Below are 14,745 nucleotides of genomic sequence, written 5' to 3' on the forward strand. Positions count from 1 at the left end.
ATAAATGTCTGTTAGAACTAATAATAAATTTGCCTTCATTTTAACGAGACTAGCGATTTCTTGCTATCTCAAGGAAGACTGCAGAATACTATAGGAAATGCAAACTGAGCAGGCAGTGAGAATGTCATTTTAGCCCATCTTCTATTGCATGGGAAACCCACCACAATCTGAAAATGGTTATTAATGCATGTAAAGTATGGGAAATTAAGATCTGGCTGAACTGAACTAGTGTTTATTTAACTACTATGACTTAAGGGTGATAATATGTGTTTGAGTATGTGACCTCCTGTGTACTGCTGGGTGAATAAACAATGTGACAAGGGTTTCAATGTAAGGTTATCAGTTTATCACTGTTATTTGCTTTCTGTTGTTTTTTTTTCTTTGTCTTCTTCTGGCTGTGAATGTTCCTAAAAGACAGGATTCTTTTTAATGCAACCTTAAATGTTTGAGAGAGATAACCATGTGAACATGCTCAGTGTAAATACATAAATATTTCTATTTCAGATTCTCTTTTGGGTTTGGGAATGAAATTAGTCAAAGGGAGGAGGGGAGAAGGGAGAGCATGCAGTCAGCTGGAGAAAAGATTAAATGCTCTTTGATCACAAGCAGCAGGACTGTTCTTCCCTTGCTGTGTCCTGCAGCTCTGACTTTAAAGTCCTAGAGCCTGAGAAATGCGCAGCTTCCACTTCTTTTTCTCTAGTAGCAGCTGTTGCTACCTGAATGTGGAGGACTGGATCTACAGGAAGGTTTGAAGCAGCACTGCCTTGACAGCATGCTATCTAAAAGCAAGCACATTGCCTCCACTGCTGTGCAGGTGTACCTGGTCCTTACAGGGCCACAGCTGAAATTAGAAGGTCTGTAAAAAAGTGATCCTATGATTTCCCACCTCGTCGTGGCGTTTATGTTTTGAGAGAGTTTTATATAAAGCTGTGTAAACTTGCAGATGGCTGAACTGTCTTACATAGTTTTCCAACTGGTGGCGTTTTGTGTAGTATGTCCCTGGGATCATGCAGACCCTTGGCATTTGGGGAATGCCAGCAGATGCCTTTACTCCCTACATACTAGTTGGCATAGCTAGTTACCCCAGGACAGAGAGGAGCCATCCAGGCCAGGCTATGGGAATTGCTAAAGGCAGGGAAACATCCTGAGCTGTGTCCCTAAGACATCTAATTTATCTGTGCCTCCACTTGTAATTCACGGCCTAAAGAAAGGAGCCAAAACTTTCCTTCCAGAAATCAAATAGGATACACTTTGAAACTGGTGATTACACTATTTTTTCCCTAGTGTCTTGAGAAGCCAGTAGAAGCCATATCTCTTCTGTGCCACGTTGCCTTAGTCACTGCCTTGTAGCTGGCATTCCTTCAGATCCCAACTGATTATCTGTCTCTGTACTAGTGTAATCTCAACTGCATGGGAACTACCCAGGAAATGTGAGTTTGAATCTCTTTGGGCAGATGCTTGATCTTGCCTAAATCCTCAATCAGAGCTCTGGCTTCTAAGATAGTGTGTAGGGAGAGGCGGGCAGGGAAGAGCAGTACTGGGGAAGAACAGGTTTTGAAGGGCTGTGTCACTGGGTCACACTGGATCAGGCCAAAGGTCTGTCTGGGCAAGTGAACTCCGTCTTTAAAGCATCCCAGTCACTTCAGCCAAACCCACATTACAGCTTGCTTTCTGACAATTCTGCTAATCATTCTTGTAAATCCTGTTTAAATTATAGAATTCCCAAACATGAGGCTGTATTATGCTTTGGGTCAGCAACAGGAGAATAAATGGGAGGCAAGTTCATCATCTACTGGGATCTTACTGTTCTGTATCGCCACCGTGTTTTGCAGGAGGTAAAGATGGTGAATGTACTTCTGATCTTCCTATATCGACAAGCAAAAATTGCAATCAGAGGCAGAGCAGTCTTAACCATCCAAAAGGACTTTCGTAGAATTCATCAAACTATATTCAGTGCACAGGTAACAGTCAGAGGAATGTTTAATATAAAGGATCTACACAACTCTGCCCTAACCTACCTCATGAAACAGTGTAACTGCTGGTGCTTTTTAACTTACCGCTCAATGTAGCAAGTACATATACCCTTTGAAAAAAATTAGTTTCTGTTAAATTGGTGGGTCATGCATGACAGAGACAAGTGTTTCAACTACTTCCATGTTATTAACATTTTTCTTAACTTTGCATTTCCTATTTATTTTTTCTTATTGCAAGCACAAAAAGGAATCCCAGGCAAAGTTCAGAGAATTTCTGAGATGTTAATATGTCCTCCAGCCCCTATTATGTCCTATCCCTTTTTAAACCACTTCTAGTACACTGCAAGCAGAGATTCTTAATTAGAAATATCCAATCCTTGGGTTGTCTAGAGAATTTTAAGCTGTCAGTCATGAATAAAATAACAGAAGTAGTTGCAGAGCCTTTTGGTCCATATAGCCCATTTAGGGCATAGAAACAGTACAGATTGAAGTACAAAACAGTTTGAAGTCAGTAAAAATCATAACAATGGAATTTTTTTCTGTGGCAAGAGCTATCGAACTTTTAAGTGTGAAACTCAGGTTTGTCTTTCGGTTATAACAAAGTAGTGAAATGTCTACACAGGCTGTGCCTGTGTGCAGGACCAGCACACTTCAATCATGAACTCGTTGCCTGGCTCAAGAACTCTGGGGCTTCTCATGAGCGCAGGTGAGATAACTGCTGGTTTGAGACAAGGAACTGACTGGGAACAGGGTGATTGACTGTGCAGACAGACACCTTCTCAGCAAAATATTTGATTAATTGTTGCAAGAGCTCCTTTCTAGGTGGGAAAGTCAGAGTGATCTGAAGAGTCTTTCCAGGCAGTTCCTGCTCTTCCTGAGTCTATTCTTGTGCTTGAACATTTTAACATCCCAAGTGTCCAATTGGGCCTTTCCTCCCACAGGCTCCAGTAGAGGTTCGTGTTGCAAAATGAAGCATATGTACATAGATAAGATGCTTCTAAATGGTCAGTAGAAACTCTTCTTGCAGATGCAAAAATGGTCAAATAGAAAAGTTTTTGTCTGTAGTTACAATGATCTGTAGCACTGGATTCAGCGTGTGCTGGAGTGGTCATTTAGGACCATGGGCCACCTGGATTTCCAGAATTCAGGAAAGCAGTGGTTCAGGGAGTCTCACACAATCTAGTCAAAGATTCTTGCAAGAGAGACTCTCATTGCCATCTGGACAGCAACCAGACATCTTGTTCGAGAGTTCAATTCCACTCATTAGTCCTATGCCAAGATCCCAGAAGGCTGCTTAGGTTTTTTTAACAAACACTATGTCCATGACTGCCTATGTAATGTTACCCCAGGAACTCCCAGACCTTTTAAATGTGCTGTCCAGGCAGTCCTGAGCTCTAGATTAATCTTTGTGCCCTGATAAATGCTTCACAGTCCTGGCTTGAGCTGAAATTTAAGGAGTCTGAGCTCAGTAGAGACTCATCTGTAGGTTGCCTGGAAGTAATGAATTCCAGTTTTGTGAAACCTGTTTCCAACTTCAGCTTTGGCTGTTGGTAGTAAAAAAATTTTCATCTGAAAAATACTAAACGGTTCTAATCACAACAGAAGTGGAACTAGAATCTCTTCCAATTTCTCTATCAAGTGTTGTCAGACATAACGTTCTCACAAAAATGTCAATTTTTTTTAGTAGTTGCCAGACATCTCAAACAGTGAGCATTTTTAAGACTGGGGATTTCGTGGAAAACTTGGAGTGAGGAGTTCGTGAACATCTTAGAGGCAACAGCAGAAGACATTTCATGGAACAGAATTGTTTGAACTTATTCTTTGCTGACTGTTTAGGTGAATGTCTCTTTTAATTTTTTGTATTAAAATTTATATGACACCCACTTACTAGAATTTTCCAAATTACCATAATAAGAAACTGAACAATTTTTTATAACAGCTTGCTGGACCAGTTGATCTAAAGTCCATTCCCTCCCCTCTTGGTTTGGATTGGAAAAGATGTAGAGATGGTGATTCATGTCTTAGATGATCATTTTGATTATCCTTATTTCAGTAGAAAAGATAAAATTGGCTACATTCAGCATGCTTCAGCTTTGACCTTAAAAAACACTTGTATGACAAAGGTAATTACATATACATATGACCAACCACTGAGGTGCACTAGTAAACAAACTGTGTAATAAGTTATTGAAGTATGCTTGTCTTGTTGACATTAACTAGAAATTAAGGAATTTCCACAATCTTTTTTCAATGCTGGAGGATGGAGGTTGTATAGTTATGTTTTGTTTTGTTTTCTCAGTTCTGTTTCCTGTAGAGAAACAATTTCAAGCAGTTTGATTTAGGTTTTATTAAGAATTTGTTGAACTACTCACTTGTGTCACAACAAAACAGAATTAGTGGCTATAATGTAGATACTATTTTTTTTCCCAAGAAATTTTTATGCTGTTCAATGTCTATTTGTTCCTTTTGTTTAGTTCTTTGTGTAAATAAAGTTAGCAGCTAACACATACAAGAAACAATTTCCCTCTCTGCTATGTTCGTTGTTTTTTCAATAGGATCTTGGACTATAAATTCCCTTCAGATCTTGGCAGAAACTTCAAGCTCTAAAAACTCCAATTAATGTTTAATATTATGCCAGAAGGGAAGAGTAAGGCCACGGGGTGCTTTGCATTCCCCTGCTCCCTCTGTCCTTGAGCTGTTTCTGGTACCACAATTGTATCTGTGTGAGGTGGTGGGAGTAAGTCTTATTCAGCAAATATCTGGTGCAAAAGAACTCCTGGAACTGAAAATACTGGATTATTCCTTCACCCATTTATAGACATTTATACAGATGTTGGCTGGTCTTTTCTAGCTTTGAAAACATCAAGCTTGTCACAGCTCAACTTTAAAATGAAGAAATAAAACTGTTAGATTGGATTGTGAAGATGAAAAGATTTCCTATCTAAAACTTCAGAAATCAGAGAACATTTCCTGTTTCCACAAAGTCAGCATTTCTGTCATAACTGCCAGGAATAAGTTCCTTTCAGGCCCAAAGTAAAAATGCTGTACAGCTCTGTGTGCCTGTCTAAGGAGGGAACCTGTCTCAAATAATTTACTCAACTGCAGGCTTTGTGTGAGACTTTGAGTAAATGAGCTTTGCTTCTGAAAAAAAAAAAAAAAAGGATAATAATAAAAACCTTTCTGCATCTTCTTTTTTTCCCGTAAGCTAGAGGATGCAGAGCTTATTAAGAAAGACACAAGACATGATCTTTCTCTAAGTACTGTATACAGCTTAAAGAGTAGGAAGTAGCAGAGGGTCAGAGTCCACCAGAGCTACAGCCTTGGAATTTACCCTCTGTATACTTATTTTCCTGGCTGTGTGATGAATTCAAATAGGAAGCTTCCTTCACTGTAGGAAGCTGTTTTCCAATTCTCTCTGCGTGTTGACTCAAGTAATGCTGCTTCCAAGTTTATACCTCTTGGGGGGACAGGATTTTCTGAGAGCCTGGGTTTATTGTGCCTGTGTCCAGTGGTGATAGAGCATGATGAATGGAAAACTAAGAGGGTCATGATGTTTTTCAGCTGTTTCCTTTTATATGAATGTCTTAAACTATTACTAGTCCATATTCTTAAAATAAAATACAGGTGAGGTCTTTGGGAAAGGTTTGTTTTTATCTATCTACATTATCTTTTATTTTAGTATGACAGGTTTTGTCACAGTTCAATGAGAAAAAAAGGTGAACAAAGTGTGTTTTTTCATTTAAATTTGCTTGCTTTTTGCACATCAACAATTGTGGGTTTGTTACTTTAAAAGAAATCTGAAAATAGTGGTTTAGGTTGCAAGGTGGTAATTTATTTCTATCCTAAAAATGGGGCTTCTGAGTAATAACTCTACAATTCTACATTGATACACAAATAAAGGTTTGCTCTAAGCCACTCATTGTTGGTTTTTGAAGGCTGTTCATGGCTGACCATAAAATAAATATATGTACACCTAAATTGTTCCCTACCTGGAAAGAAGCTCCCAGTCAAGTTGCACAGTCCACTGTGAGAAAGAACAAGTTGGTAACTATTTTGCTGATCTGTTTGACACTGCTTGCTTTGGCTTCCCCCGCTCCAAGATATGTGGTGCTACCACCTACTTTTCAGTTGTGCCAGAAATTCTCATGCTTTGCCCTGTGCCAGTTTATCCCACTAAACCTGCAGAAATTTAATCTGGGTTTTTCTGCAGGGCTTCTGAGCTGAATCTGTTCATAGGGGCTTCCAGCAGCTGCCAGATCTGTCAGGTTAAGTCGTGACTGAGCATGGCTGACAATGAGAAAATAGAAAAAAAGAAGGATAAGGAGTGAAAAGTCAGAAAAACCTCCTGACTCCTGTTTTTAAGGGTGATTGACTGACTTGTCTTGTGCTGTGACAGCCCCCAGTAAGAGGAGTCAACAAACTCAAGCAATGAACTCTCATCTTCCATAGTATACAAGAGTCACTGGAGGGGGGAGCATGTTCTAGAGATTGTTTGTGAAAATAGTGACCAATTTCAGTGCTCTGGAACACATCAGAGGGACAATCCTCCCATCACTGAGTACTTCATGCATCTGGAGCAATCAGACTCAAAAAATTAGCCTTTGCAATGCTTTCCCTAAAGTGATCTTCTTTGGTCTCTCCTTTTCTTGCCATTGCTGCCTCTGATAGAGAATGTCTTGTGTTCTGGACCTTTCAAGGCAGCTGGGCTTTTCTGACTGCTGTGAGCCAGAGAATCTGCCAATTTATTGTTAACCCTCCCTGTGTCATGGAAGAGGTACAGAGTCTGCTCTTTCACATGCTAGAAATGATAGTCCAGTTGCCCTTTTAAATTGTCCCTTGGTGCTTCTCTAGACAAGGGAACCATAATAATTTTCCCATTTTTCCACTAGACCTTTCAAAAAAAATTATAATGAAATTTCTTCTGGCTCCCACTCCCTTCCAGCTTTCAAAACATTAAAACTAAAGAGCTTTAACTGGGTGACACAAGTTAAAATTCACAGGGCCGTAGGGGATAATCTGAGCAAGAGTGTAACTTCTTCCCAATATCTTTTAAGCAGTGCTTTTACATTAACTGCCTTGTCTTAATGCCACTTGAATAGACAAAAAAAAAAATCTGATTTCACAACTAACTGCAATAGAAGTGTGGTTGCAATTTAAAAGACCCTGCTGTCACCAGGCCCCTACCAGTGCTTCTGAAATGCTTCTTTTTCTCTCTTAAGGCCAGAATTATAGGCAGCATCTAAATATTTTTTTTAATTGAGAAAAGAGTTTGTTGCATTAAATGGCACAATCACAGCCATGTTTAATAAAGGCCATACAGTCTCAGTGCATGCCTTGTTTGAACAATCCTAATGGCTTTTTTTGTTTGCTTACCAACATATTCCCTTACTGTTTTACAACTCTGAATCGGCAGTTTATTTGATCTTTTGTTGCCTTTTTTTCTCTTCTATAACTGTATTACTTAAAGGTCTTCATGATCTACCCATGTGCATGTGTATGCAAATGAGTTTTTTATGCATATGCATATAATGCTGCCTTAAACTGAAAGAGCAACATTAAAATCCCTCTGCTCTGGAATAGTGTCATTCCTGTTCACTGCAGCTCCTATAAATACATGGACCGTGTATTTCTGGCTTGTCTCCAACATCTCCATTCTCCTCCCCTGCCAGTTCTAAGATTTGGCCTTTTGCTGCATCCTGTGCTGGGGGTGGAATTCCCAAACTTTTCGGGTCCTTGTTTTCCAACTTCCACTTTTGACTTTTGATTTAATTTATATTTCTTGAGTAATGTGATGCATTAGTAATTCTCAAACATCAAGTACAGAGACAATAAGTACTGTTATGATGTTATGTTCTGCTTTCTGTTTTAAATAGTTTTAACACTCTGCTAGCCTCTAGTTCTGAAGGTCACCTAGTGCTTTTGGTTACTGTATCAAGGAATAGTAGGTTGATTCATGGTAAAAAAAAACCCTAATTTATAAAATCCAGAAGTATGTGGAAGAACAGTTAATTTAAAACAACTGGAGAGGAAAAGTGTGAAGGCAGCTTGTCTGCTTTGGTCTGTGTAGGTCAGGTGCTCAGTGCTGACTGAGACGGGGTTATATGGAGGGTGACAGTATCAAATAAACACAGTCTCAAAGGTAAGCAGAGCTAGTTGTCTGTGCATAGGGATCAGAAAATGAACAGATTTGGACATGAAATGTGCTTAAATATTTTACCATTGTCTTCATATACAGTCAGAGAAGAGGAGAAGTAAGATTCTGCCTTACTTGTACTGCTACTACTGTTGCACAGAGTGTGAGCTCTGAGTGCATTGATCTGTCTTCGTGAGCTGTTTTGAAGTGTTGCTCAGTGAATAACTGAAGCAAAGGGAGACTGGCTGACCCAGACAGCCAAAGGCAACCTACACAGCAGGCTCCACAACCCTGAATCAGGGATCAGACGCTTTCCAAATGATAAAAGACAGGTAGCCTTCTCTGGGTGGGAATGGGGAAATTCAGGATCCTGAGGGGAGAGATGGTTGTTGCAGCTCTATAGTCAGTACAGACAGATCTGTGTCTAACTGGGGCTTCTGCTATGAGTGGCTGAGAGAAGATGATGCTGATTTGGAACTGCTGAAATGGGTTTACCAAGGGGCAAGCCATGCTTGACCAATCTGACTGCCCTCTGTGATAAAAGGGCTAGCTTTGTGATGAGAGGAGAGCAGTGCGTGTCACTTACCTGGACTTTAATAATGTTTTCAGCAGTGTCTCCCATAGTATTTTTGTGTCCAAGATGGGACATCAAATCTGGTTAGTTGGCTGGTTGGAGGTTTGGGCTCAGAGGGTAGTGGTTAAGGAGCTGTACTCAGCCTGGAGCCTGCGATACGTGGAGCACTTCAGCAATGTGTGCTGTTACATCTTTGAAACTGAGGAGTGGGGTTGTTCAGCCTGGAGCAAAGGCAGCTTTAGGGGGACTAAATAGCAGGCTTCCAGTCAGGAGGTTATTGAGAAGATGCAGTCGGCCTCTACAGTGGAGCATGACAGAAGGATGGGTGACAGTGAACATCAGTAAAGGAGAAATATTTTTTTCACTGTGATGACAGTCAAGTGTGAAGCAGGTTACCCTGTGAAGCTGTACCATTTTCCTCCTTGGAGGTTTTTGTGCTGTAACCAGACACGGCACTGAACAGGCTGGTCTAATTCCATTGGCGATCATGCTATGAGCAGGAGACTGGACTAGATACCCCGAGATCCCTCACATCCTGAATTATCCTATCTGTGCCTAATGTCTAGGCACACAGCTGATTGTCCAGTTGGCCAAACCACAAAGTTGGCTTCGTGTTGACAGTAGGAGAACAAAAGACACTGCACCTGACATGGTAATTCTGTAGTGGCAACCTTCCTGTCAAAATATTGTTAGCGACTTTATTGTAAAAAAAACATGGGTTCATATCACATTGTATTTTCTGCCACACATAAAAAAATGGGCTTTGATTTAGTAGTATTAATGGCAACTATAACACAGTACACCCACTTGCCAACATAAGGTTTCCAAGTTGCCTGTCCTCAGCATTTCACATTGGTTATATCTTGGACTACATTGCATCTTGCATCCCACCTTTTATGGGAGGGTTTACACTTTGGTATTTAGATTCCTGCAGCTTTCAAAACGTGCTGAAGGGCTGAACATGAGCAAATTGGTCTTGATGTTGATGCTGAATATTTTTCTACAGACAGGTAAGAATTCCTATGCTTTTCTCATCTTTTTATCCCATCTTATTCCCAAGGATGTCTATGTTCTGACCATGAGAGATGGTGATTTGACTGTTTTTTTCACCTGCAGTAAATTTACTAAAGAGAAGGAGAGAGACCATTTTGCCACAGTCTTCAAAATGTCTTCAGTGAGAGATATGGCTTTGAATGTCTGGAAAAGGTGGAATTTATTCACCAAAATGCATTTGAGTTCATGCCTTTTTGGGGGGAAGACACACATTTTCCAAAGATAATTTAAACTTGACAGAACTTTTGTCAAATCCTGTCCTTGAGATGAAACATATGGAGAAACTTCTGACAGGGTGTCCTGATAGAGTCCCAAGGGAGGACCTGAGCCATGCAACCGTGAGCCAAGGTGCACACATACACAGTACACAGCTGAAAGGCAAGCACTTACCTAGCCTGAAAATACAGATGTGTTTGCACTTGGATATTCTCATGAGCTGCTTGTCATCTTAGAGAACTTGCTCTCTCATGGATCTAGCCCTAGCTATTTTGTTCCTGAGAAGCCTGCTGCAGGATAAGGATTTTGAAGACCAGTATCTTGAACCCCTGATGATGCATGTAGACAAGACTTTCTTCTTGCCATTGTGGTGAAGGAGTGATAAGTTTTACCCAGGTCTCCACAAGGCCAAAGAAAGTTGTAGCCCCAAGCCACTGTCTGTTTTCTATTGTCTCTTCCTTGCATTCTTAGACACTGAAGACAGAAGAAATTTAGGGCACAGATTTTGTCGCATCTTAGTTCATCTGTTCAAGCTCTCCCTGCTAAAAGCCCTGGTGACTTTGTATTTATTCTGCACTTGCCCCATTTTCAAAGTTAGGTGAGTTACCTTGTTTTGTGTCATTCTTAGTTCATGTTAAACTTATCTGCATTGAGTACTAAAGCAAAAACCATAGGTCTCTGTAAATTCACACTTTTCTTTGTGTATAGTTATATCCTTGCAAATCCCATCTATACATAAGGCTTGTCTCTTAATGGAAATATATTTCACTGTTACCAGAATTCAGTCTTTCCTGGCTGAGGATAAAACTCAGTATAATACATAATTTTTCTTTTCTTTCTTCTTGAAGTTGTGTTCTGATGTTGGACATATTGTCAATTTTTCTGGCACTATTCCCTCACCAGTGCTGCACATGACTTTGGATGAGTAAGAATGTAAATCTTCAGAATATTCATTCCAACTAGAAAATGAGGCGTAAACCCCTTCTTTTTTCTTTTTTCCCTCCTTATGAAAAATAAGGGTAATGTGAGGTTATCTCAGCCTATATTCTTCCTTAGATCTTGAATCAGGCCCAGAAATGTGTCTGGTTTTTCTACATCTGCGCTACAAATCCTGAGGCTTGCTATAATGGTGCTATCAATCTTTCCTATGACAACATGGAGGAGGAAAAAACTGCTTTTTGTCTTTCTGAGCTTTTATAAATTAGGTGGGTTTTTTTCTTTTTTCTTTTTCTTTTTTTTTTTTTTCCCCCAAGGATTACTCTTGAATTTATTTATGTGGTAACCAAAAAAATCATTTTTTTCTGCTGGAATTCTCTCTCACATTTCACATCCTCAAAGGCCAAAGGGTTGAATAGCTGATCTTGTTTGACCTGGTCATTGCTCCAGATCACTAAGTTTCCTCAACACCCCAGAACTTCATTTTACCTCAATCTCTTCCTTCCTTAACAAGGTCCATTATATGCTACAAACAGAAGCTTCAGAGAGGAGTTTTCAGCCTGCCTTTAGCAGGATGACTACTGATTTAGGCCTGAAGAAAAGCTTGTGTGCTTGAAAGTCTGTCTTTTTCTGTTGTTTATTTATATTTTTCAACTCTGGCAATGTTGGTTGGTTTAACAATAGAACTTTTTTCTCCTGCTACGAGTTTTGTCTCTCTTATGGCTAATACAGTGGTTAAGTAGCAATATTGACTCTAGTGTTAGGAGTAGCTTTGGGAAACGAACGGATGGCAAAGTGATGCAGCAGGCAGGTGTTATTTTGTACTTCAGAGAAATGTGGGAAACCAACATCCTTCGTAACTTGTGCAAGAAAAAGATTTGCAGAATTTATGAGACTTGTCAATGAAACTAAAGAAAATCAGTTCTCATTGCAAAGAAATAAAGCTTATTTATTGCAATCTACTATCTGCTTTTTTGTAGACGGCAAGACTCAAACTTCAAATGAAATACAAAAAATGTTCCATTACTCAGTTTTCTCTTTCTTTAGAGCACACTGGAAAACAAGCATGTTGTCAGAGGCCCTTTTTGTAAGGTTACTAGGAAATAAAAACTGACCTAGTCCCTGGTGTACTGTGCTGTCTACAAACAGAACAAAAATACTTTTATTTTCCCCCACAAAGTTGGCTGTGTAAGCACAGGAGGTAATGGTTGCATTCAGACAAATAGAAAATTCACCCAAATGTCACTACTGTACTTGGTAGCAGAAACAGAACAGTCTCTACCTACCAACCACCAGCCTTAGTAGCCCGTGCCTGATACAGAGCCTCAAAGGCAGTTCTGTACCCCACTGTGGCAAATGCTGCACTTGAAGCAGCTGCCTCATGTACTGACATTACCTGCCTAGGACAACTGCCTGCCCTTTGCCAGACCTCTTGCATTTCTGCAGTGGTTTGCATTTTACAAACACTCTTAAGGGTGTTTTATAAATGTCTCTATCTTGGGAAGACACAGAAAGGGTGCGCGTGTGGAAACTTAAAGCGTTGCAAGCTGTCTCGAATCCCATCAGGAGCTTGATTTTTCAAAATGAGGGAATGTTCTTACTCTCACTGAAACATCCACAGAAAAAGGGCATGGGGTGGAGTAGATGGAGGACTGGAGAGGGACATGTGTTTATGTTTCTAATTTTGACCTGATTCATTTAGCATATGTAGTTATTCCATCAGTTTTGTACATTCTGATTTACTGCCCTGAACTGTTCAGCTCTTAAGTAAAAGAACTTCATAATCTCATAGGCCTGGACCATGAGTAGAAAAAAGTTGAAGAGAACGACAGAACGGTAACTTTAAGCTTTATTAGACGTATATTTATTGCACTTCTTTTTGAGGAAGCAAACATCCTAGATTTTTTTTATTTTTTTCTTTACTACTTTTAAACTTTAAAAACATTGAAAATTAAGAGTGAAATTGTATAGATTGTGGGAAGCAGAAAATTGGGCAGGGCACTTTCAAGCCCTGCGGATGCTTTAAATGTTCTGATAGTGCTTAACAGGCTTTGTAGGATATCAGCACACAGCAAAGTCAGAAGTACACCTGAGTAGCTTTGGCTCTTTAGTGATCTTAGTGAGGTCTCTTTTGCTTTCAATAGTTTTTTCCTTTAGCATCAGAAGATGTGATGCCTGTGTGTTTTGGCTTTTTTTTTTTTTTGGGTTTTTAATGGATCTGCAGCGCACCCCCATCATTTTCTGCAGTTTGTCTTCCTGCCTTTTGCAGCACCCTGATGATTTTAATTTCATTTGAAAATTAAATGCGTAATCCAGAGCCCACAAATGCATTTACAGGTTTTCTGAATGTTCGAAACTGAGATGAGTCTGAGTCAGATGTAATTCCTTTTGATTTTAGGGGTGCCAAATATTTCTAAACTGAAAAGAATAAACTTCAGAGTGCTCAACTTTGCATTTTCACAAATTAGCTTAATGGTGCACAATGCCAAGCTGGAATCATTGACTCCACTTGTCCTATGGACTGCCCTCTGAAGGTAATGAGTTTACATCAGCAAGGACATATTTCCTAGCTAAGGGACCACCTTTAAATTATGAATAGAAGAAAAACACTCCCAAAGCTGAACTACCACTATGTATGTTACGGGATAATATCAGTAGTCCAGTCACATACACAGTATCTTAGTCTTTAAGTGCTTGTGAGGAACTGGATTTTTTAATTGTCTTAAGACATTGCTACTACAGCGAGCCATGAAAAGAAGGCAGGAGAGTGAAGACAAAGGCTGAGGGGAGGAGACCATAGCCCACAAACTGTTAACTTTGTGAAGGTCTGAGGCAGGGGAATGCTTCTCTAGGTGTGTGATGCCTATCTAAAGAAGGCCAGCACCAACTCTCTGGGCTTCGATGCTTATCTCCTATGAGCCAGGCTGTGTCAAAAGGGGCCCTTTATGCAAACACCCATCAATAATACCTCTCTTTTACCAAAGCATCCCCATGCCCCAAGCCTAAATGACTGCAAAAAAACAGTGCCTCCAGCTTCTGCAAAAGCAGCCTGTCTCTGCGAAAACAACATCACACACACACACACACACACACACATATGGAGGCACCAGGAGGGTTTCTGAAGGTATATAAACCCCTTGAACTTTATGTTTCCTGGGCATCTTTCCCCCCCATCCCCCAACAGATCAAGTTTTCCGGAGACCTTTGAGTGGTGACTATAAAACACTTTTTCACTCTCGTCCCTTCTCTCTTTTCCCTTTAACTCTTATTCTTTTCTCTCTTTGTCTCTTTTCCCTTACACATATTACAGCCAAAATGGCTAAATTCTTCTTTTTCTTTGCAATAACTTTATACTTTGTATTACCATATTACTATAGATAATAACAAGGAAAGCGGCTACGTACCCGTTGGCCTCTGCAACCAAATTGTTCAAAAATAAATCATATATATATATCTCTGCAAACACTGATCATCTAGTATTGATTTACTTCAATTCAGTTATTCTTGTCTGGCAGGGCGTGTCGTAACAGTGCTTAACAAAATTTTAGCTGCTAAATGAGTTTATCAAAAGATTGGTTCTCATATACTGTAGGGTTTTTTTGACCCTGCTTTGGTGAAAGGAAGCCTTGAAGTGGAGGTAACGGATATCATAAGTACTTTTCAAAGTGTTTAACTATTGTAGACTGTTGGAATATACTCATCCCTTAGCATGAGGGATCAGTAGATATATTAGGTGCCTACTGCTCCCCACATCAGCTTTCAAATGACTGTCATAATCACAAAGATGGAGAACAAGAATTTAGAAAAATATGAATAGTATGTCTTAAGGTGTAGGCTTAAGGTGGGGGTTTTGTTTGTTT

This window comes from Pipra filicauda, unplaced genomic scaffold (genome assembly GCF_003945595.2).
Source record: "Pipra filicauda isolate LSUMZ 115617 unplaced genomic scaffold, ASM394559v2 scaffold393_size659558_pilon, whole genome shotgun sequence".
In the NCBI taxonomy this organism is placed as follows: domain Eukaryota; kingdom Metazoa; phylum Chordata; class Aves; order Passeriformes; family Pipridae; genus Pipra; species Pipra filicauda.